We start from the raw sequence: 23,649 nt of genomic DNA on the forward strand, positions 1-23,649 counted from the left end.
CCTTTTACCAATCCTCATCCTTCTTGATCTCTCTGTAGCCTTTGACACTGTTGACCACCCTTCTCTTCTGGATCCTCCCTCCTCTATTGGTCTCTATGACGCTGCTTTCTCCTGGCTCTCCTCTCACTTGTCTGCTCACTCTTTAATCTCCTCTGCTGGATCATGAGACCACTAAACATGGGAATCTCCTAAGAGTCTGCCGGCATCTTTATCTCTGTGAAATCAGGGTCTGAACACAGCTGATTCAGGATTGACTTATACTTCAGTAACTACTCATTCAGTGCCTTCATAATATATTCTTTTTTGGTGGATGCCATTGCATGAGAGAGTTTTGCTACCCAGCCTGCTTCGGAGTGAAGAGTCTTCCTCTTCCACTCAGCCTTGCAGGTTGCAGTTGACCAAAAAGATGGTTACGGAGAAGCCAAGTCCCTTGCTGGTTGGGTGGAAATTTGAGAGACAATATTATATTCTGCTGAATGAGGCACCAGATATGCTGCATAGGTTTTATGGAAAGAATTCATCTTATGTTCATGGAGGTTTGGATTCCAATGGAAAACTAGTTGATGCTGTCTATGGACAAAAAGAAATCCATGAGAAAGTGATGTCCCAAAACTTTACAAACTGTCACACTAAGATTTGTCATGTGTATGCTCATGCTACCCTCAATGATGGTGTTGTGGTCCAGGTGATGCGATTGCTGTCTGAAAATAACCAGGCATTTTGGAGGTTCATGCAGACATTTGTACTTGCACCAGAGAGTTCTGTTGCAAACAAATTCTATGTTCATAACGACATCTTCTGGTACCAAGATGAGGTTTTTGGTGGTTTTGTTACTGGACCCCAAGAAGAATCTGAGGAAGAAGTAGAAGAACCAGAGGAAAAAGAGCAAACTCCTGAGGTAGTTCCTGAGGACTCTGGAACTTTTTATGACCAGATCAGCAGCAATGACTTGGAGGAGTACCTAGAGAAGCCTGTTGTGGAGTCAGAGCCAGAACCAGAACCAGAGCCTGAGCAAGAAGCTGAACCTTATTTTCATGAAGAAAAGTTGGAACCAGCTTTGGAAGAGGCTGTTTCTGAGAAGACTCAAAAGAGCTTATCTTCTATGCCTATGGATTCTGCTCCAGCAGTACAGGAGGACTTGAGAACATTTTCCTGGGCATCTGTGACCACTAAGAACCTTCAACCTGGTGGAGCTGTTCCAGTGTCTGGGATATCACCTTATGTTGTTAAAGTACCAGCTTCAGAGGTTCGCCCAGAATCAAAACCAGAATCTCAGATGCCACCACAGAGACCCCAGAGGGACCAGATAGTGAGGGAAAAATGAACTAATATCCCACTCCAAAGGGGACCCAGACCAATGTTTGAAGGTGGTAAACAGGATGATATGGAGAATTGTGAGATATACAGTCAACAGCTTTTGTTGGAAATCTTCCACTTAGCAGAATTAAAAGATTTTTCCCAAAGTTTCTGTGTTTCATTCAAAGGTTACAGGAATGTTGTGGAACTCCAAATTAATAGTGGTGGGAAGTTATCAAATTTTGGTTTTGTTGTGTTTTATGACCCAAAGCCAGTTCAGAAGATCCTTGCAGTAGGCCCTTCATGTTTAGAGGTGAGGTGCATTTGAATGTTGAAGAAAAGAAGACCCAAGCAGCCAGAGAAGGTAATTGTTGAGATAACAGATCATGTGGACCAGGGGATCAATGAAGTAGGCTAGGTAGTGGAATAAAAGGGCCTCCCCATGGAGGAATGTTTCAGAAACCAAGATTTGGAGCTGCAAGGTGAATTGGTCAACATCAATGAATTCAGAACACAGATCTTCACGTGACAGCATAAGCCTTTGCTCCTGCAGCATTGTGAATTTAAGCCTTGAAAATCTTGGCATGTGACCCTAGTCTGTTATATAGACTGCCTACATTTGATACAATTTCAGGCCCTTTTTTGTTTTGGGTTAATGGTTTGTTTTTGCATGTGCTATTTTCATTCCCCACAGCTCCCCTAAGTCTTAGTCCCCAATTCCTGTTTTGTGGAACAATATTTTAGGAAAAGTTGCTTTTAAAAGCAGAAAAACTGAAATTCCTTGCTCACCTCAAATATACAGACTAGATTTTTTCTTTTTTTTTTTAAAACAGCAGTTTTATCCCAAAGGACTATATCTTTTGCTTATAACTGACACTGGAATAATTTTCTTTTTCCTTTTCCATGTGTTCCAAGAATAGGTCAGAAACCCAGGATTTGGCAAACATTTTGAGGGCAGGAAGAACCCCAGTTGTTTATTGAAGGCCATAACTACCCTCTGGTTTGGAGTTGTTGCCACTAGAAAAACTGACAGTCACATTTTTCTTTGTGACATGGTTAAAAAATGAAATAAAGGGTATTCATAGAGAAAAATGCATTTCTTTTTTAAAAAATGTGATTTGGTCCTCACCATAATCAAAATCTCCTGATGCTTTCTCAAAGAAAGGATTCATGACATGTACTTTGAGAAAAGACTTCAGTTTATCTGTTGCATCCTTGAGCCCTCTTGGGCCTTACACTTGAGCCCTATTTCCTTTCAGTTTTCTTTATCCTCCTCAAAGCTCTTTTGGCACTGGAGTCACTGAGAAGTTGATTTAAGTTCATGTTTTATGGAGTCCACGGTAGAATTTATTACCCTCTTCATTCTTTGTAATAGATGTTGGTAAATAAGTTGTAATGGTGTCCTTTCTGTAACTTTGTATCGTTTAACTCTGTAACTTTGTATCATTTCAATCCATGATCACCAAATATCCCATGAAATTATGTTTCTTATTACCATTGGATACAAACTAAATCCAGCCTCCCCAGCTCCTTCATTTGTCTCTCTAAAGAGAACCCAGGAGCCAGCCTTGCATTGAGCTCCAATTCCCTTTTGTCTTCTGGTCTTATTTCTGGAAGAAACATCAGTTTCTGACATTGAGAAGGAATTCTAGGAGGAATTGACAGCTTCTCTAGCCATCTGCCCATTGCTAGTCTTTGGATGAGGCACTCACCTTGAGAATACCAAGAGTGATGCTAATGTTTATAGAGGGTCTAAAAAGTGGGAAATTCCCAGCACCCTCTGCCCCCCTTTCCTCTGTTCTGCCACCCACACAGGAGCACACATGTTGTATTTTTTCTTTCTTTCGTGGGCTGCTCTGTTCAAATAATTAACTCCCAAGCAGCCTTTGAAACCTCTATGTTTGTCTCTATGCCATGTAAAGGCATCAGAATAAGATTTTTTTTTGACAGAATGCTATTCACAAATGTTGGTTAAACGATTGCTAAGATGGAGGAATAAACAGTTCAAGAGCACCTGGGGGGAAAATAAGGGAAAGTCAAGTAAAACATAGGCAGTGGGATTAGTGGAAAGAACCCTGGGTTGGGAGTTTTGGGGATCCTGGAAAAATCTCTTGCCATCTTTGCCCCAATTTGCCTATCCATAAAATGAAGCAGTTGGACTAGCTGGTCTCTCATTTCCCCTTCAGCTCTGAATGCATGATCCTATGAAATGGAATCAGTGCTTCCTTGAAAAAAAAATGTGTTCCCCCCCCCCCAAAAAAAAACTAGAAATAGAATGGGTGCCCACTCTTTGGGAAATTGTCATATAAATGATAGTATATGACTACATTCTAATAGTGTAGTGCTATAAGAAGTGATGAATATAAGGAATTCAGAGAATCATGGGAGCCTTCTATGATCCGATACAGAGAGAGGTAAGCAGAACCAGGAGAATAATTTGCATGAAGCTCATCCATCCTATGTCATAGATTTAGAGCTGAAAAGGACCTTAGAGTTCTTCTCCAGGGATAGGGAACCTGTAGTCTCGAGGCCACATGTGGCCTTCTAGGTGCTCAGGTGCACCCTTTTGACTAAGTCCCAGTTTTATAGAACAAATCCTTGTATTAAAGGCATTCATATCTGTGCAGTTTGGATATAGTCATGGGGCCTCAAGGCCACAGGTTCCCTACCCCTTCAAAACAGACAATCTCTTAAGTCTCTTTGAGATCCAGTCTATGACTCTAGGCCATCTGTGGGCCTAGAAGGAACCTGGGAAATCCCACAGTGCTCTGGGCATTTTGTTGTGCTGCAGCTCCTTGCTTCCTCTAACACTGGAAACACCATCTGTTGCCTCAGTGGAAACAATGCTCCAAGCCGAAGCGAGGCGGCCCAACATTGGCCAATATTTTTCCGCCTACCACCATCCCCCCAGACACTTAAATATTCATCAACAAATGTCTGCAATTTAAAAAAAATTAAGGGAAGGATTATTGTTATTTGATAGCAATATGTTCCCTGACCGAATGAAGGGCTGCTGTTCATGCCTCTTTTGAAAGCATGGAGTTGTTGGAGAGGGCCAACTGAAGATGAATGTTTGAGCTTTAAAAGATGCAGAATAGGTGTGTCTCGGGGCTCTGTCCTGGGCCTACTTCACCTTCACCTTCTACATGGCTTCCCCTGGGAATCTCATCAGCCCCATGCATTTAATGACCATCTCTACACTGATGATTCTCACATCTACCTCTCTTGCCCCAGACTCTCCTCTGACCTCTGGTCTTTCATCTCCATCTGCCTTTTAGGCATATCTAGCTGAATGTCCAGCAGACATTTGAAACTCAACATGTCCAAAATGTAGCTTATTATCTTTTCCCTTAAGTTGCCCCTTCTCACTATTTCCCCTCATTCCCATTACTGTAAAAGGCACCACTATCCTCCCAGTCCCTCAGGCTCACGCCCCAGGAGTCATCCTGGACACCTCAACTCTCTCATTCTCTGCCCCACCCCCTGCATCCGTATCCAAGCTGTTGTCAAGGCCTGTGAATTTTACCTTCACAACATCTCTCCAATCTGCCCCCTTCTCTCCTCTGACACTGCCTCCACACTGGTGCAGGCCCTCATCATCTCTCACCTGACCTGTTGTAACAGTTGTAGGTGGGTCTATCTGCCTCAAGTTCCTCCCTGTTCCATTCAGCTACTTAGTGATTTTTCTAAAGTGCAGGTGTGGCCATGTCACATTCCCCTCTTTAATTCCAGTGGCTCCCTATTGCCTCCAGGATTAAATACAAAATTCTCTGCTTGGCCTTCAAAGCCTTTCATCACTGACCTTATCCTATCTTTCTGTCATTTTACACTTTACCTCTTACTACATAGTGTATTCTTTGATTCGGTAACCCAGACCTCGTGGCTGTCCCACAAAGTCCCTCCATCTCTCAGTTTCAGGCATTCCATCCAGCTGTTCCTCAAGGCTGGAATGTTCTCCCTCCTCATCCCACCTCCTGGCTTATCTGGCTTCCTTTAAATCTCAACTAAAATCCCACCTTTCCCAGGAGCCTTCCCTAGCACCCTTCACTCCAGTGCTGTCCCTCTTACTCATTCTTTATTCAGCCTGGAGCTTGTTAGTACCTATTTGTTGGCATGCTCTGTCCTCCATTGGACTGGGAGCTCCTTGAGGGCAGGGGCTATTTTATAGCCCTTTTTGTTTCCCTAATGCTTGGCACAGTGCCTGACACACAGTAGGTGCTTAATAAATGTCATTACTCATAGGGGCACATTAAGGTCTCCCAATATGATTAAGATGTAATTCAGTAAAATTAAACTCCATAAAGTCTGTCTTGCTTTAAAAAGGCTTTTATTTCTCTTTAAATGTCAGTTGTAAATATGAAGGCAGTGGAAAGGCAGAGGACCTGGACTCAGAAGCTCCTGGCCTGGGACACTTGCTCTGTGGGCATTGTCACTTCATTACTTGCCCACTTTGTCACTTCCCTTGACCTCAGTTTTCCCGACTTGTAAAATGAGAGCCTTGGATTCAATGGCCTCTGAGGTCCTTTTCAGCTCTAGAATCCTGTGGCCCCATGAGATGCACCCAGTGGAAATTTGTGTAAGAAAAGGATGCAGAATGGAAAGATGTCCTTGACAAGAATCTTTCTCTTCCTCTCCCCCCCCCCCCCCCCTATTCCTGGTAGCCCTATAAAAGCAGCATCAGGGAAGAGACATGGGATCTGGCCCTACCACTTGCTGCCGGTCTGATGCAGAAGGGGTGAGTTATTGTTTCTGGTGCCCTTCTCCTTATCTGTAAGAGGAAAGGGTCCAACTTAGCAAAGCCTTAGCAATGCCTTGGTTCCTCCATACTCTGTATTGATGTTGAGTATCACTGTGGGGGAGGAGAGAGGATCTGGGTCCATGTCCTGTAACTTTGGAGGGGGAAAGGGATCATTTCCTATCTCTGGGCCTCAGTTTCCTCATCTGTAAAGCAAGGTGGTTAGACTAGATGACTTTTAAGGGAGCTTGCCCTGATGGCTCCCATATGGTCTTTACTCATCTATTGACCTTGGATAGGGTCCCATCCTGTGTGGAAGAGAAACCCTCAAGGCTGGATGACCTTGGCCAAGGCTATTGATTAATCTGGAGCAGAGCTGGGAGGACTAGAACTCAAAGATCCAGGAACTTCAGCTGTGACTCTTAGGGAGGCATGTGGGGGCCAAGGGAACAAATGTTGGAGCATGTGCTCCAACTGCCACCAGACTTTTCCACCCCCATACCTCAGGAAAGCTGAAACATTTCAAGTGAGTTTGTTGTCTCCTTTCAGCCTCTGAAGTCTTTGGGATCATCAGTGTTTGTGTTCAGATTTATTCTTTCCAAATCGTAGGTCTCCCAGCCCTGGTTGTTGATACAAGTACCTTGGGCGGGGGGAGGGGAAGGGAGGAGGAGAGGAAAGAAGCATTTATTAAGCACCTACTGGGTGCACTTGATTATCTTTATTTTAGTTTATCCTCATAACAACCCTGTGAGTGAGGGGCTGTAATCATTCTCATTTTACAGTTGAAGCAAACAAACCTTAGAGGAAGAAATAGCATGCTAAGGAAAGAACTGCCAGATCAGTCCTTTTCAAGGGGAACAGTACATCCATGGGTGCAGATCCACATACAGTTACACACACATGCATGAGCATACCCACAAGCAGACATTTCCCCCCCCCCCAACACCACATGACAAGTATTGTGCTTCTAAATGAGTGCAGCGGATATTCCAGAATGGACAGTTAGAAGGCCACCAGACAATTGAGAAGTTTCGAGCACACCCGAATCCTAACGAGGCCTTTCCAGCCCATTAGTCACGAAGCTGCAAAAGTTAAATTTATGCGAAGATAATCCCACATAGCTGCCACTTTCTGTGTTTATGTTAGAAGTGTCATAAACGTGGGGAAGATCAGCTGAATGGCCATCCCCAAGTTCTCCGAAGGCTAAGATGAAAATGTGCAGGCAATTTATAGACAAGACCTTGCTCAGGCCCAAGGGAAGAGCTTTGCCTTCCTCCCAGACTGATGTGCCAAGTGTAAACCTTCAACAGGGTCAGATAGCAGAGCTTATCAAAATCACTTCTAGCCAAAGCTTCAGGAAGTGAGTTTGAATGTGACAAAGAGGGTGCTCATGAGGCAGCATTCTAAGGCTCTTCCTTTTCACAGGACAGGAAATGTGGCACAAAGTATAACCAAAGCCCAAACTAGCCTTATGAGGAGCTACTGAAACAGGGTCCAAGCAACAAAATAATCAGCAGTGCTTCCAGTCATGTCAATTCAACAAACAAGTCCCATGCCTTCCCATTGACTAATTCTCTCCATCTCATCCTGGCTAGATCATGTTGTCTCCTGCCTTCGACTATGAGCTCCGTGAAGGCAGGGGCTATTTTGTGCCTTTGTTTCCCCAGTGCTTAGCATGAGTCCTGGGACATAGTAGGCGCTTCATAAATGCTTGCTGACTTGAGTATGGTATAATATAAAGAGCACTTTGGAGTCAAAGGACATGTGTTCAAATCTGCATCTGTTACTGCTTGTATGACCTTAGGCAAGTCATTTCTGTAAGCCTTAGTTTCCTCATCTATAAAATGGGTGAGTTGGACTAGATCCGGATCAATCATCCCACCACCTGATGATCTGAGAAGGGGAAGGAATCAGGGAAAGTTTTGGAAGATGTCATGTGAGTGAGCTTTCAAAAGACGAGTATGGATTCAACAGAGAAAGAGGGGGAAGGAGGACATTACAGAAATGGGGAGCATGTGAGCAAAAGCAAGGCTAAAGTCGATATGTCTGGATTGTAAGCTCCTTGAGAACAGGGAGTATATGTTGTGTTTTCCTCAGCACCAGACATGGTACGTGACTAAGGGAGGGGCACTTAAGATCTGTTAAGCTCAATGTTGGTCAATGCCTATGCGTCTGTTCTAATGGTGGTATCAAGGCAGCCCATTCCCCATTTGCTCAATTCTGGCACAGTAAGGGCATGCATGCTCATTCCTAGATCAACCCTGGTTGATTAGAAGGCTTTTAGACAACAATGTGAACATTGAGCAGGCCTGTATTACCTCATGAGATCACAGATGAGATTTTAGACACGGTATCATAGGACCATGTACCTTTGTCTGGGAGGCACTTCAGAAGCTATCTAACCCAAGCTCCTCATTTTACAGATGGGGAAACTGAGGTTTAGAAAGGCAACACACAGGTAACAAGGTAACAGGTTCATACACATAGTGTACATGGTAGAATTTGAAACCAGTACCTCTGAACCCAGAACCAATGTTCTTCATAGTTTTATTACATGTTGCTGTGAGTGCCTTGAGGTATCGCTGCCCCAAGTGACTTGGATGTGCATTAAGTAGGCACCTCAGAGATCATTTTTTCTGGTCTTGAGGAAGGGGAGGAGATCCCAAAAGTTTGGGAAAGATTAGATCAGGTGACCAAGAAGATGTAAATCACTACCAACCTGTATGTGTGTTTTCTCAAATGAAATCATTGTGAAACACTTTGCATGGGTGTGGCTCACAGTAGTTGCTTACTAAATGCTTATTCTCTTTCCTTCCATTCTAGACTGCAGAACTGAGTGGCTAGCATGCTCAGCTTGAAGTCAGAAAGCTCTGGGATCGAATCCTGACTCAGATACTTCCTAGTTATGTGAATTTGAGCACCTCATTGGCATGATAGATTACCCAGAAGAGAAAGTGATTCTCTCATGTCACACACATTTCTGAGTCTCAGTTTCTTCATGTGTAATATGGGGATAACAATGCTTCCTATCTCATTGGATCCAAAGAGACAACAATTTAAAGCTGGAAGACACCTTAGAAGTCCCTTATTTTAGAGATGACAAACCTGACACCCAGAAGATTATAGGAACACATAAAGGGAAGGGTGGATGAAACCTCAGCTAATGGATTTTGGGACTGGGGTTACATTAGCCTCATAGGTTTAGAGCTTGTAGGAACCTTAAGGTGCAATTTTTTGGGGACATGTTGAGTTTAGAATGTCATCCAGTTCAAGATACCCTCTAGGCAGCTGGAGATGTGAGAATGGAGGCTACAAGAGAGGTTAGGGCTGGATTCATAGAACTGAGGAGCATCTGCCTGGAGCTGGTCATTCATCCATAGAAGCTAATGAGACATAGCATATTGAAAGAAGACAAAATGACCCAGGACAGACTATGTAGGGGATACTCATAGTTAGAGGACTGGGCCTTAATGGAGATCAAACAAGGAAGACAGAGAAAGAGTTATCAGACAGGTTGGAGGAGAACCCAGAGATGTCAGTGGCATGAAAGCTTTGAGAGAAGAGAGTGTCAAGAAGAGGTGATTGAGAGCATTAACAGCTGCAGAATGGTAAAAGAAGGGGGAAGGGAAGAAGCACTTATTAAGCACCTACTATGAGCCAGGAACTGTGCTGAGCACTATATTTCTCAATTCTTCTTACAATCCTGTGAAGTAGGTGCTAATACAGTTTCTATTTTATAGCTTGAGGAATGGCAGCCATCCAGACTTTGGTCCTGCCACTGGGCTTCAATGCTTCTGGAAGAGCCAGTGAGACTGATGACTTTGTGTAGCTCTGCCTTACTTAAATCCAATTCATGCTCAAGTCAACACATCACCCCATGATGTCATTGGTCCACTTCAAAATGAGGAATGAACAAAACAATAGCAAGGGGCAACACCCCCCATTAGAACTGAGGAAAAATCTGAGATGTTCAGGTCACATTGACCTTAAGTGGGGTAAGGAAGCTGGGGGTCCTGGTGGAGGCCTCAGGCATTCTTCCTCCTCTGTGTTTCTCTGCTTCCCCTCTCTAGGCCTCAGTTTCCTCCTCTCTAGAAGAAGAAAGTTGGAGCAGGTGACATCTGGGTCCTCTCAAGTCTGGCTCTTTTGACCCATAAATGTAAGAGCAGGAGTGAGTTATCTGCTGCTTGAAATGATTCTGGGGGAAAAAATAAGTCTTGCTCGTGAATTTCCAAAGAGTGACAGATTGTGAGAGCCAGAGTCAGGTAGTTGTTTAACCATGATTCATCCCATGATTGAGTGATCAGTGCACTCATCTTGGAGTTAGAAAGGTCTGGGATCAAATCCTGCCTCAGACATTACCTAGTTGTGTGAGTCTGGGCATCTCATAGCATCACAGACATAGTGCTGAAAGGGACCTTAGAGTCCCTTTCTATTTTTCTGAGCCTCAGTTTTTTCATGAGTAAAATGGGGATAATAATAGCTTCTTCCTCATAGGATCAAAAATATGTAAAAACAAGACATAAGTGTGAGCTCTTATTATATTTTCTTTAACTTAAAAGCAGAACTTACAAAGCCAGTCTTACAGAGGATGATGGGGAAGCCTCCCAACTCAGAGGCAGTGTGGTTGGTACGTAGTAGAACCCTCTACAGCCTTAAACGTGGAAGACTTCATTTCAAATCCCTTCTCTGTTTCATAAAACACTTTGACTTTGGGGAAGTCACTCAGGTCCCACATCTATCTTATGAAGGGTTGCACTAGGTCTTGTTTAAAAATTTTTCCATAACTGTATTTCAAGATAATTTCTTTCTTCTTTGCCTTTCATATTTTATTTTATGCCTTCATGATTCCGAGAAGAGGCCCATCAACTGCCCCAGGGACAGTCAGAGGGATCCCAAACACAAATGGGGAAGATGGCCCATTTCATTCCTTTCTATTCTAAGTCTGTGATCATAAACCCTGAAGAGGCCCAGGTAGGGATGGATCTGCCCACGCTGATGAAGACCTATGCTTTTTGGAGTCCTGAAGCAAAAAGAAAACAACTAGCCTCCTGAGGGAGGCCACATACCAGTTTCCTCCCCTTCCTGAGACTCTGCTTTCCCATCTGTAAAGTGAATGAGTCGGACAACATGATCTCTTGGGTCTCTTAAGTTCTTGTCCTATAGACTATGGAACAGACTGCAGAATCTTGGGCCACCTCCAAATCTCACCCCTAGCCCACCTGAAATTGTACCACCAAGGACTCTTTAAAGTACTTTGGCATAAGGCATTGAAAGACATCTCAAATGATCAGCCAAGGGGAGGAACCTGCTAATTCCTATTACTCCCTTGGGCCCTAGCACTCTGTGGAGTTAACAGAGAACAGGCCCCTGACCCTGCCACAGGCCAGGCAGTGGAGACAGGCCTGAATTGGCCTTGGTGAGATACTTGGTCACGCCTCAGAGTATTAAGCCAGTGTGCCCCTTGGCTCACTAGATGTAATGGGAAGGAGAAAAGTCATTCAGAGTTCTTCATTGAACAGTATTGCTGTTACTATGTATAGTGTTCTGGTTCTGTTCACTTCACTGTGCATTGGTTCATGTCTTTCCAGGTTTTTCTGAGAGCATCCTGCTCGTAATTTCTTATAGCACAATAGTATTCCAATACAATCATATACCTCAACTTGTTAAGCCATTCCCCAATTGATAGGTATTCCCTAATTTTCAATTCTTAGCCACCACAAAAAGAGCTACTATAAATATTTTTGTACATACAGGACCTTTTTCTTTTTTTAATTTAATTTTTTATTTTTTTAATCTCTTTGGGATACAGACCTAGTCATGGTGTTATGGGTCAAAGGGTATGCATGATTTTAAAGCCCTTTGTGCATATTTCCATATTGCTCTCTACAATGGATCAATTTACAACACCACCAATAGTGTATTAGTATATCAGTTTCCCCACATCCCCTCCAACATTTGTTATTTCCTTTTTCTGTCATTAGTCAATCTGATAGGCGTGGGATGGTACCTTAGGGTTGTTTTAATTTGCATTTCTCTAATCAATAGTGATTTAGACCACTTGTTTATATGACTATAGACAGCTTTGATTTCTTTGAAATTACCTGTTCATATCCTTTATCAATTGGAGGATGACTTGTATTCTTATAAATTTGACTAAGTTCTCTATATAGCTGAGAAATGAGGCCTTTGTCAGAGATACATGACGTAAAAAAATTTCCCCCAGTTTTCTGCTTCTCTTCCAGTTTTGGTTGCATTGGTTTTGTTTATGCAAAAGCTATTTAATTTTATATAATGAAAATTATCAGTTTTACATTTTGTAATGTTCTCTATCACTTCTTTTGTCCTACATTCTTCCCTTATCCCTAGATCTGACAGGTAAACTATTCCATGCTTTCCTAATTTGCTTATAGTTTCACCCTTTGTGTCTAAATTATGCACCCATTTTAAACTTGTCTTGGTATATGGTGTGAAATATTGGTCTACACCTAGTTTCTGCCATACTGTTTTCAGGTTGCTCAGAAGGTTTTGTTAAATAACGAGTTTTTGTCCCAAAAGCTTGAATTTGGGGGTTTATTAAATGCTAAATTATTATGGTCTTTTGCTACAAAATATTGTGTACCTAATCTAGTCCATTGATTAAATGCTATTTTTTAGTCAGTACTAGATTGTTTAGCCAGTACTGCCATTTTATAATACAGTATGAGGTCTGGTATGACTAGGCCATTTTCCCTCACATTTTTTTCCTCATTGATTCCCTTGATATTCTTGACCTTTTGTTCCTCTGGATGAATTTTGTTAGTTTTTTTAGCCCTATAAAACAGTTTTTTGGTAGTTTGATTGATATGGCACTGAATAAGTAGATTAATCTAGGTACAATTGTCATTTCTATAATGTTGTCTCAGTCTACCCATTAGCAATTAATATTTATCCAATTATTTAGATCTGACTAATGACAAAACATTAAAGAATGTTTTATAATTGTGTTTCCTGGGTTTGTCTTGGCAGGTAGATTCCCAAGTATTTTATATTGTCTACAGTTATTTTAAATTAGTAATATACAGAAAAGCTGATGATTTATGTGGGTTTATTTTGTATCCTATAAATTTGTTAAAGTTGTTAATTATTTCAATTAGTTTTTTTAGTTGTTTCTCTTGTATTCTCTAAGTATACAATTGTATCGTGTGCAAAGAGTGATAATTTCAAGCAACTTTGCTACCTTTTTTTATCTGTAAATTTGGACTAACAGCAGTTCCCTTACTGGACTGTGCTAAGGATTGAAAGACATCACGTATATGAAACCCTTTGTAAATTTTAAAACACTAGACAAGCGTTAGCTAGCATTTGCATTGTCATCCTCAGTGGCCAAGGCCAATAGAGGCCCAAGGAAGGACCAGGCTGACCCAGGGAGCTCCTGAGCTTTCAGGTAAACCCTGGAAAACTAGCCCTGAGCATAGTGATGGAAACAGAGAGAATGGCCTGGAAAGCTGACCAATAGCAAGGGTGTCCGAGGTTTCTGGGGCAAACCATGAAGCAGTTGGTCTGAGCAATGTAGGGTATGTTGTCTGGCTTCCAGACAAATCCCCTGAAACTCTGTACTCTTTGTTCTGTCTCTCTTTCTCTCTCTCTCTCCTCTCTTCTCTCTCTTCTCTTTCTCTTCCCCTACAAACCCTGAAGGAGTTCAGATCCCAGGCCCTGCTCTGAGATAAATTTAAATTAAAATACATCCAACAAGTATGTCCTTTGAAAGGCCCTGGAGACTTCCAGGCAAGATGGCTACCTAGATAGGAAGCTGCAACTCAGCCATCATATACCTGCTGCAATGAGAACCTGAGACAGGTCAGGGCCCAGAGAGTCAGACATGGAAAGATGGTGACTTGGGATGAGGCGGGGCACGTGGGGCAAAGCAGAAACAAAGAGTGATTCATGACATCAGAGAAGAGGACGAAGAATGGATTCAGGGGAGAATCTAGCCCTGGAAATCAGGAGAGCTGTGGAAAAGGCTCCCAGAAGAAAAGAAAAACAGGAATGTCTTGTAGAGCCTGCCACAGGCAGGAGTTGCCTTGTGCTTCCTCCAAGTGCTCCCTCATTCTCCCCTTAGACTGTGGGTGTTTGTGGGAGAGAACATGCTAGGTTCGTTTGTTTTGGGGCTGGGATGTAGGGGAATGTTTTGTGGCTACTGCTCTTTGCCATTTTGTTCAATGCATTTGTCTTCTGCTAACTGTGTCTCCTGGTTGACTGTTAAGGATGATGTCACCAATGGGGGCTTGTGGGTTATACAGGTAGTGTAGAGTCTGAGAATAGTTGGGACCCTAAGCTACCTGGGGTCCTAAGCTGTGCTGAACTGAAAATTTCAGGAGTAGCCTAGAGGGGATACTACTTTGACAATACTTTCAAACAAAATGCAAAACTAATTAAAATTTTTTTTTCTTAAGACTTAGTCTCCCTATGTCACAGAGGCTGTATGTAAATCACCCTCCACAAGCCCCATCTCACTTCTTGCTGGCTTGTGAGCTATGACGTTCTTCATTTCCAAATGGTGCCCTACTTAGGCATTCTGGTGGTGTCTGCTCCTGGCCACTTCCCATATTAGTGTGGACCTTGCACAGAACCCCTGATCTCAACTGATCCAGCAGCCCAGGACCAGGGATTCTGTGTGTACCCACCACTGCTGGCTATAAAATGATTGTACAGTAAAGAAAATTAAAGTAACAAGTCCTTAAATGGGACTTTTTGCTCTTGGAGACTTGAGCCCCTGCAGAAACATCTCCCTTAAGGCCTGTCTCTAGCTGTAGGTTAACAGGCCATAAACCTAGAAGGCATCCAGAAAGCATCTTGCTCAATGCACCCACTATACAAATGAAGAAACAGAGGCCAAGAGAGTGGTTGGATTTAGGATTAGAGTGTAGCAGCCTTAGAAAACATTGAGCACAAAAATCATTAAATTTTTAAAATTATATTATTGATGGCCTTTTTTACACATCACTTTCACTTTCTAATTCCTTCCCTTCCCCTGGTACCTAACAAATCACTCTGTTGCTCTATCTGGACATCTCCAGCTTATTCTGCATCCTCAATGATGTATCGTCACCATTATCTTGTGAGTGCGGTACACAGTGCCTGGCACACAGTCGGTGCTATGTAAATGCTTCCCTCCTTCCCTTCTTGCTCCTGTGCTTCCCACCCCACCCCCCCCAAGCTCTGCCAAGCACTGTAGTCACTCTCAACCTCTATTCTCTGACTTTAAATTACAAACTCAGGAATCAGGTGAAATGAACCTTAAATCCACCAGCCCAATCCTCCTGTTTTATAGATGTAGAAACTGAAGCCCAGAGAAGAAAGAGATTTGTCCTAGGTGATATAATGCCTTAGAGAGAGCACAGAGGAAGCAGGTTCTAATCCTGACTGTCAGGCACTGCTGGTGTCCCTTTGGGACCAGACTCCAAAGCCTCCAGGTCCTGTCCAGATTTTAAGCCTCAATTCCAAGATCCTGAATTAACTCTCATGGCAGGTCCTTGCCTGAAAGCCAGCCCTGCTGTCCAAGGCTGGGCCACGGGTGCCAGGTGGGTGTCCTCCCACCACTGGGAACTTATCTCAGGAGCTGGTCTCCAGGCCCCCCAACAAAAAGCTGGTGATGGCCAGGCTTGGGCAATGCTTGGTTTGTCTAGGCAATGACCAGTCACAGATGCCAAACTTTGCCCACACTCTAGTGCCTAGTGGTAAATCTGGCAATTTCTTTGTGGCCTCCACTTGAAACTCAGCCTTCAGGAGTGGGTCACTAATGTAGCCCCAAAGAAGGAAGAAGCCAGTGCAGGGAGACAGACCTCTGTCACTCTCTGATGACCTGAGGGATGCTGGGGGGGAAGGTGCCTCCATTTATTACTGTTAGTTATAGTGAGAGAAACTTATTGAGGGCTGGTGGCTCATGGAGGTCAGACATCACTCAGAACAGTGATAGAACCTCCCCCCACACACACACACACCTCCCCTCCCCTGCAGCCTGCCTTGGGGCTTGGTGCTGGGTAGCAGAGAGGTCTCTGAGAATTTTAGTCAACCTTCTCTGGGCTTGTCTGACCTGGAGGGGCTTTAGAATGAGGGAGACCTGGGTCCTGTCTGATAACCTGGAAGAAGTATTAGCTTTGTTCTGCTTGATCGCACAGGGCAGAGGGCAAGGACACGTTACAGATAGGCCACTTAGTCTTAATAGAAGGAGAAACCTCCTCATACGGAGCTGTCCTAGTGGGATGGTCTGACCTGGAGGTTCTCACTGGAAGCTGCAGAAAAGTCATGGACCATACAATCAAAGATGGACAGCTGGGGTCCAGACCCCTCATACAGAGGAGGAAACTGAGGCCCAGAGAGGTCCGATGACTTGCCCAAGATCACATCGCTTGTTAGTGGAAGAATCAGGATTTGAATTCAGGTTCTCTCCCCCAAGTCCAGTGCTCATTCCACTAACCCATGTGCTCATGCCTCTCTTTGGGCATTGAGCAAAGAATGGGTGGATGAGCATGATACAAAATCACAGCCTTAGTCCCATTCCCTCCTTTTACAGATGAGGAAACTGAGGTTCAGAGAGGTCCCAATGAAATGGATAGCACTCAAGATGTAAACCTTTGATTTACTACTTAAAGCTCTTCTCCTTTCTCCCTATGCATGGAGTTGTGTTGGTTTTGTCTTTGTATCTCTGTCATGGCTCCTTATAGTGGGCTCTTCATAAATCCTTCCTTCCTGAATGGATGGATAAATGAGAAAATGAGTGAATAAATTGGAGGTAGCTGGTGGTACAGTGGACAGAGCACTGGTCCTGAGGTCAGGAAGATCTGAGTTATAGCCTCAGATACTTAGTAGCTGTGTGATCTGAATAAGTCACTTAACCTGTTTGCCTCAGTTTCCTCAATTGTCCAATGGAAAAAAATAGCACCTCCCTCCCAGAGGTGTTGTAAGGAGGTAATGAGATATTTGTAAAGCCCTTGCACAGTGCCTGGCACCTGGAAGGCACTATGTAAATATTTATTCCCTTCCCCTAAAGGCCAGATTGCCTGGGAGGCAAAGATAAAATCAATCCCCAGAAAAACAAACACAGGACCAATTTCCTGAATCTTCTAGAAGAAGCTTGGGTCAGATGGGGATTGGGTGAGGTGGGCAGATCTTGGAGCTTCTGCGGCAGTACCACATGGGGGGCTGCTCCTTCTGGGCTGACCTCCTTAGCATGGGTGAGGATGCCTTGCTGCCCTAGGAAGGAGGAGGCCTGGCAGATTAGAGAAGAGTCCCATGTGTCATCAGGTTCGGGCTAAATTGAGTCAACATCCCTGGGATACCAGCCAGAGCAAACATTCCTGGCCAAGCAAGACTATAACAATGGCTGCCAATGCCCACCCTCAGGTAAATGGGCACATGCTGCTGCCAGACTGGTTCATGGAGGAACAGGAGATGATTTGGAGGAGATGTGGTGGAACTGGAGAAACTTGCTTCTTGGAGTCAGGGACAGTCCTTGCGTGTGTGCGTGTGTGTGTGTGTGTGTGTGTGTATTTCATGAAGAATCAGGTCTAGGATCAGACAGTTTTATGAGAGGAGGTGACCTTTATAGGACCAGTCTTGGATCTAATTATTCCCCTTCATGACTCTATTCTAGTCCTACTGGTCTGTTAGCTGCTGCACACCCCCCTTGTTAGCTGTCCCATCCTTCCCCCTCCCCCCCCTTCTGTACCATTTCCGGTTCTGGGGACTTTGAACAGACCACTGGTCATACCTGAAAGGTCTTCCCTTCTCCCCTCTGCCTGGGAGGATCTCTGACTGGTTCCCTTCAGGCACATCCAGATACTGCCTCCAATCAGACTGGTGACATTGCCTAAGTCTCTTCCAATTGCTTTGTATAAACTTGGTCTTTGCTTATCTCTAATGGGGCCAGGGAGCCGGGAGGAGCCCTGGTGACCCTTGTGCTGTTGTCCCTTGATGCAGGCCTTGCACAGCTCCTGGCTGGTCCATTGTTCCTGGTGGGGCTGTTCTTCTCAATCATTGGGTAGTCCTCCATGACACAACACCCCCATTCCCTTCATGATGCCCAAAGAAGTGGTCTGAGGGCAGGCTCAGCCCCCATGCTCTACAGCTTGGCCTTCCCAGATCAAGGGACTCTCCTGATCACTCTCATTACTTCTTATACAGACTGGACCCCTCCAGTACAATGTAAGCTCAAGGAGGACAGCAACTATTCTGTTCTTGTCTCTCTATCTCCAATGCCTTGCACATAGTAGGTGCTTAATAAATGTTTGTTGAATTCATACATACTAGGAGCCTATCCTGATCCTCTCCAACTATATTTTGTATTTATTTATTTGGGTACGTGCTATTCTCCTACAGAATATAAGTTCAATCAATCCATAAACATTTATTAAGCACCTACTATGCGCCAAGCACCATACTTAGCTACTTGAAAGAAAGGACTGCTGTGTTTTTGTCTGTATTTTCAGCATCTGAAAGAGTCCCTAGCATCTAGCATGTTTTTAAGAAATACTTGCTGACCCTGACACACTCTTGGTGAACTGACCCAACCACTCTGAAGAGCAATCTGGAACTATACCCAAAGGGCTACAAAACTGCGTACTGTAGCAATACCACTGCTAGGTCTCTATCCCAAACAAGTCAAAAAAAAAAAAAAGGGAAAAAGATCCATGTGTACAAAAATATTTATAGCAGCTCTTTTTTTGTGGTGACAAAGAATTGGAAATTGAGGGGATGCCCATCCATTGGGGAATGGTTGAACAAATGGTAATATATGATTGTGTTGGAATATTGTTGGACTATAAGAAATGATAAGCAGAAGGATTTCAGAAAAACTTGGAAAGACTTACATGAATTGATGCAAAGTGAATTGAACAGAACCAGGAGAACAGTGTGTACAGTAATAGTCACATTGTATGATGATCAACTGTGAGTGACAGCTGTTCTCAGCAATTCCAAGACAATTCTGAAGGCCTTATGAAAAATGCTATCCACCTCCAGAGAAAGAACTAATGGACTCTGAATGTAGAGTGAAGCATTTTTTTTACTGTCTTTATTTTTCTTGTGTTGTTTTGTCTCTGTTCTCTTTTTTTAACATGATTAATATGGAAATATGTTTCATATACCTGCACATGTAAAATCTATATCAAAGTGCTAGCCTTCTCAAGGAAGGGGGAAGGAAAGGGGGGGAATTTGAAATTAAAAATATTATAAAAAACAAATGTTAAAAATTATTTTTATATGTAACTGAGAAAAATATAAATATTCTTTTAAAAAGAGAAAAATACTTGCTGAATGAGTAACTAAATGAGGAGTTTTGGATTAGAATTGTAGGTCAGATACTTACTTGATTCCTCTGGGAAAATCACCTGTCCTCTCTGGGACTCAGTTTTCTCATCTGTAAAATCACAGGGTTGGACTAGATTATTTCCAAGGTGTCTTCCAGCTCTGACCCTGGTGACCTAGTGGCCTAGGAGGACACCATGACCTTCCGTACCATGATGTTCCTTATTTCTTATCCAGGTTGGGCTTGGTGCCATTGGAGGTCCCTTCCATTGGGGGAATTCTCCAATTCTGAGTGTGTGAATCTGACTTCTCCCAAAGAATATAATAACCTTCTGGAGAGCTGGGACCATGTCTCAGGTTTCCTCTGGCAAGATACACACCTGAGAAAAGGAAGCCATCATCAGTGGCTTCACATGTGCACAAGGAGACATTCATGACAGAACCAAAGGGGAGCATACCTCAGTTTCCTCATCTGTGAAATAAGATGGTTGGACTCAATGGTCTCTGAATTGTCTCCTACCTAGGTACTGTGGCAAGAACTAGGAACAGTTATGCCCAGGGCAAGTAACACAAACCTTGTTTGTACACCATGCCCATATCTTCACTTGGTGGGGTAAGACTGCCTTGTGCAGAGGATTCAGCCCAGCAGGTTACCAAGGTGCTCTCCCTACCTCCCATCCCCTAGCATTCTATGGTCACTAATTATCCTACTAACTAGTTCCTAGACTCTGTTGTTCCTAGGACTTTCAGCATCTTCTAAATTTGGTACCCTGGAATCAGGAAGACCTGGGTTCAAATGTGACCTCTGATACTTACCTGCTATATGACCCTGGGCAGGTCAGTTAATCACTGTTTGCCTCAGTTTCCTTAACTGTAAAATGGAGATAATAAAAGTACCTACCTTCCAGAGCTATTGTGAGGGTTTCAAGATAATATTAGTAAAGCATTTAGCACAGTGTCTGACACATAGTAGGTGCTTACTAAATTTGTATTTCTTTCCTTCTTGGCCCCATTCATCACTCTGATATTTGCTTTATAAAGTAAACAGGCTGAGCAGGAGACCATAATTAAAGGAGAATCCTGGTTTGGATCTGACAAGTCAGGTATCTGCCTTCATGACGAACCTTCATTATGGTGACTAGTCCTAGTTCCACTGAGCTTTGAGCTATCACTGAGTCAGCTGTTGACATCTTCATCTCAGTGTATTTAAAATGTTCTGCATAACATTGTACTAAATGCTTGGATGACAAAGATTTCTGAAAGAGGTGCGGTGGATGTAATTAGCCCAGGACCTGGCTCCTCCCTGGAATGTTGACATCTCCATAATCCTGCAGAGAGCTGATATCCTCTAGCACTCCTAGGTCAGAGGTACACAATTGTCCTAGGAGGAGACATAGTCCAAATTCAATTCCCGTTTTACAGTTGAGGAAACTGAGCTTCAAAGAAGCTCATGGTCAGAGCTGCTAAGTGTCAGAGGTAGGGTTGGGTTCATTCTATCAGGCTGAGTTCCTATTTCCAAGCAAATCTCCCTTTCCGCTCTCCAGCCAGCTCCCAGGTTTTGCTTTAGCTGACCAGCCTCACACACAGTCATAGAACAGGCAAGTGCCCATCAAACACAGGCCAGGTTCACCCAATTAGAATGTGAGCTCCTTCAGGGGAGGGACTGTTTTGTCTCTGTCATTGTATCCCCGGTGCCTGGAATATTGGCCAAGTCTGTGATTGAACTGGCATTGAAGATCTTCCCACTGAAGACTGGCATCTTCTCTCCACCTTATAGAGAGTTGCCGAGGGCCTTGAGAGGTTAAGGGACTGGCCCAAGCTCTCACAGCCAGCATGGTTAGAGGCTTTAGCTCTCTGTCCAGGACCCTTCTCTCTGGGCACATTGTTGTTGAGTCATTTCAGTGATGTTTAACTCTTCATGACTCTGCTGGGGGTTTTCTTGGCAAAGCAACTGGAGTAGTTTGCCATTTCCTCCTCCAGCTCATTTTACAGATGAGGAAACTGAGGCAAAGAGTGTTAAGTGACTTGTGCAGGATCTCATGGCTGGTAACTTTCTGAGGCCATTTAATCTCTGTTTGCCTCAGTTTCCTTAACTATAAAACGGAGATAATAAAAGTACCTTCCTTCCAAGGTTATTGTGAGGATCAAATGAGACAATATTGGTGAAACACTTAGCGCAGTGCCTGGCATATAGTAGGTTCTTCATAAATAAGTTACTTGCCTGCCTACATAAATATCCAGCCCAACCCTCTTCTTTCACAGAGGAAGAGCCTGAGGGCCAATGACTTGCCCAAGGTAACACACCCAGTTGTGACACAGCTGGTTCAGGAACCTAAATCTTCTGGCAAACAGCTCCTTGTTCCAGGTCAGGCCCAAGGAGGAAGAGAGGTTGGAAGGTTTCTAAGACCTTTCCTGTTTCAAAGGCTGACTGTGAATTGTAATTTAGCACTGAACAATACCAATGAACAATAATAGTTCCTGGAAGGGTGGAGCATAAGAATCTAGGAAGCACCTCATTGCTTCTTAGGGGTTTAAAGAAGTTTTTGTGAATCAGACTGCATTGGAGTCAGTCTGGGGAGGGGGAGAGTATGGACCTATACAATCATAGGGTTGGAAGCTGCAAATGACCTGGCATCTTTCTAATACAATCATGAGTCATTAAAAGTCATTTCCTCCAACCTCATCGTTTTACCTAGGAGGAAAATGCAGCCAGTCAGCCAATAAAGTCAGTCAACAGACAATTAGTAAGTGCCTACTATGTGTCAGGGATTGTGAGCTCCTTGAAGGCAGGGACTGTGTTTTGCTGCTTTTTGTATGCCCAGTGCTTAGCACAGTGCTGGCACACAGTAAGGGCTAAATAAATTTTTATTGGTTGTTAGACACCAAGCTAAATGTTGGGGACACAAAGAGAAACAAAAGGTAAGGAGCTCCCAATCTGCTGGGCAGACGTACAAACAAGCTATGTTTAGGATAGAGGAGATGATTAAGAGAGTGAAGGCACTAGGATGAAGAGGGACCGGGAGGGGCTTTCAGGAAAAGAAGGGGTTCTGGTGAAGTTTTCAAGGAAGCCTGGACACCAGGAGGTAGAGATGAGGCAGGGGAACATCCTGGGCATGGGAGAACAGCCTCTTGGCTTCCCTAGCTCCTTTAGTGCCACATCCTACAGGAGACCTTCCTTGAGTCACCACTTGCTAGTGTTACATTGTATTCACTTTGTATCTCTTTTATTTTGTGATCTGAGCACTGTTGTGTGCCTCTCCCAGTCCACCCCCTCCCCCAGGATAATGGAAGTTCTCCTGGGAGGGTTGAACATGTGCTGTTCCTCCCATTTTACAGATGAGGAAACAGAGGCTTGTCAGGGTGCACTGCCTAGCTTAGCTCAGCTCGTTGGGGTCTGGGGCAGGATTCAAACCCAGGTCCTTTGACCCCAGAGTCAGTGCTCTTGTCCTAATGTACTAGTCGTCCCCAAAGGCAGGAATGAAAGGTCCTGTTTCCAAGGTGGTCATATGTAGAGCCCTTTGAGCGTCCATTTGGAGACTATCCTTCCTGAGAGGGCTTTTTAATTATCATGAGACAGCCTCAGTCTGTACGAACCCAGACCACAAGCCAAAGCCATCTTCCTTACTCTATCTCTGGCAAAGATACTTTTTAATCAGGTCAGATGGGCTTTGGCAGCCACCCAGCAGCCAGTGTCACCAACTGTTTATATGCCACTTTCTCTAGGCCCATTCTACCTGAAACGATCTTGGCCTTGTTGACTGATGGCTTCCACTGTTGAATTGCCCCAGTTTTTCAAGATCAACAGCTTTTATTCCTTCTGCTCAAGAAATCTGAGCTGTAGGGACCAGGACATCAGAGATTTCGAGCTGGAAGAGCCCTCAGAGGCTCCAACCGTTTCCTTTCATAGAAGGCAACTGAGGTCCAGAGGGCAAGTGACTTCCCTAAGGTGTGATAGAGAGGTAGTAAATGGAAATGTGGGATTCGAACCCAGATCCTCTGATTCTAGAACCTCTTAAAAGGTCTCCAAAACCTATAAAATTCTTTCCTTTGTAATAAAATGATCTATTAAAAGAAGTTTCCTATACTTTCAAGTTAGATAAGAACAGACCTCTTCAATTTTTGAGAGGGCCTAGGAAGCTTGTATCTGAGACTTAGAGGCCATCTCTTTGTTGTATTCAGATTGGTCCTTTGGTCTCCAGGCTCCAATACCTTTGTGTGAAGCTAGTGTATCCAATGAGTACAAATTCTTGGGAGCTCCCCACATCCCCTTACTCTGACTTCACATCCTCCTTGGTCTGGCTGCTTCCCCAAAGGTTACAGAACCCCATGGAGGT

General features: G+C 43.8%; 1 pseudogene; it reads left to right on the top strand.

Moving 5' to 3' along the window:
* The first annotated feature begins 406 nt into the window (after positions 1 to 406).
* Positions 407 to 1,800, top strand: LOC140525214 (ras GTPase-activating protein-binding protein 1 pseudogene; annotated as a pseudogene).
* Positions 1,801 to 23,649: the final 21,849 nt, after the last annotated feature.

This window comes from Notamacropus eugenii, chromosome 1 (assembly GCF_028372415.1).
Source record: "Notamacropus eugenii isolate mMacEug1 chromosome 1, mMacEug1.pri_v2, whole genome shotgun sequence".
Classification (NCBI taxonomy): domain Eukaryota; kingdom Metazoa; phylum Chordata; class Mammalia; order Diprotodontia; family Macropodidae; genus Notamacropus; species Notamacropus eugenii.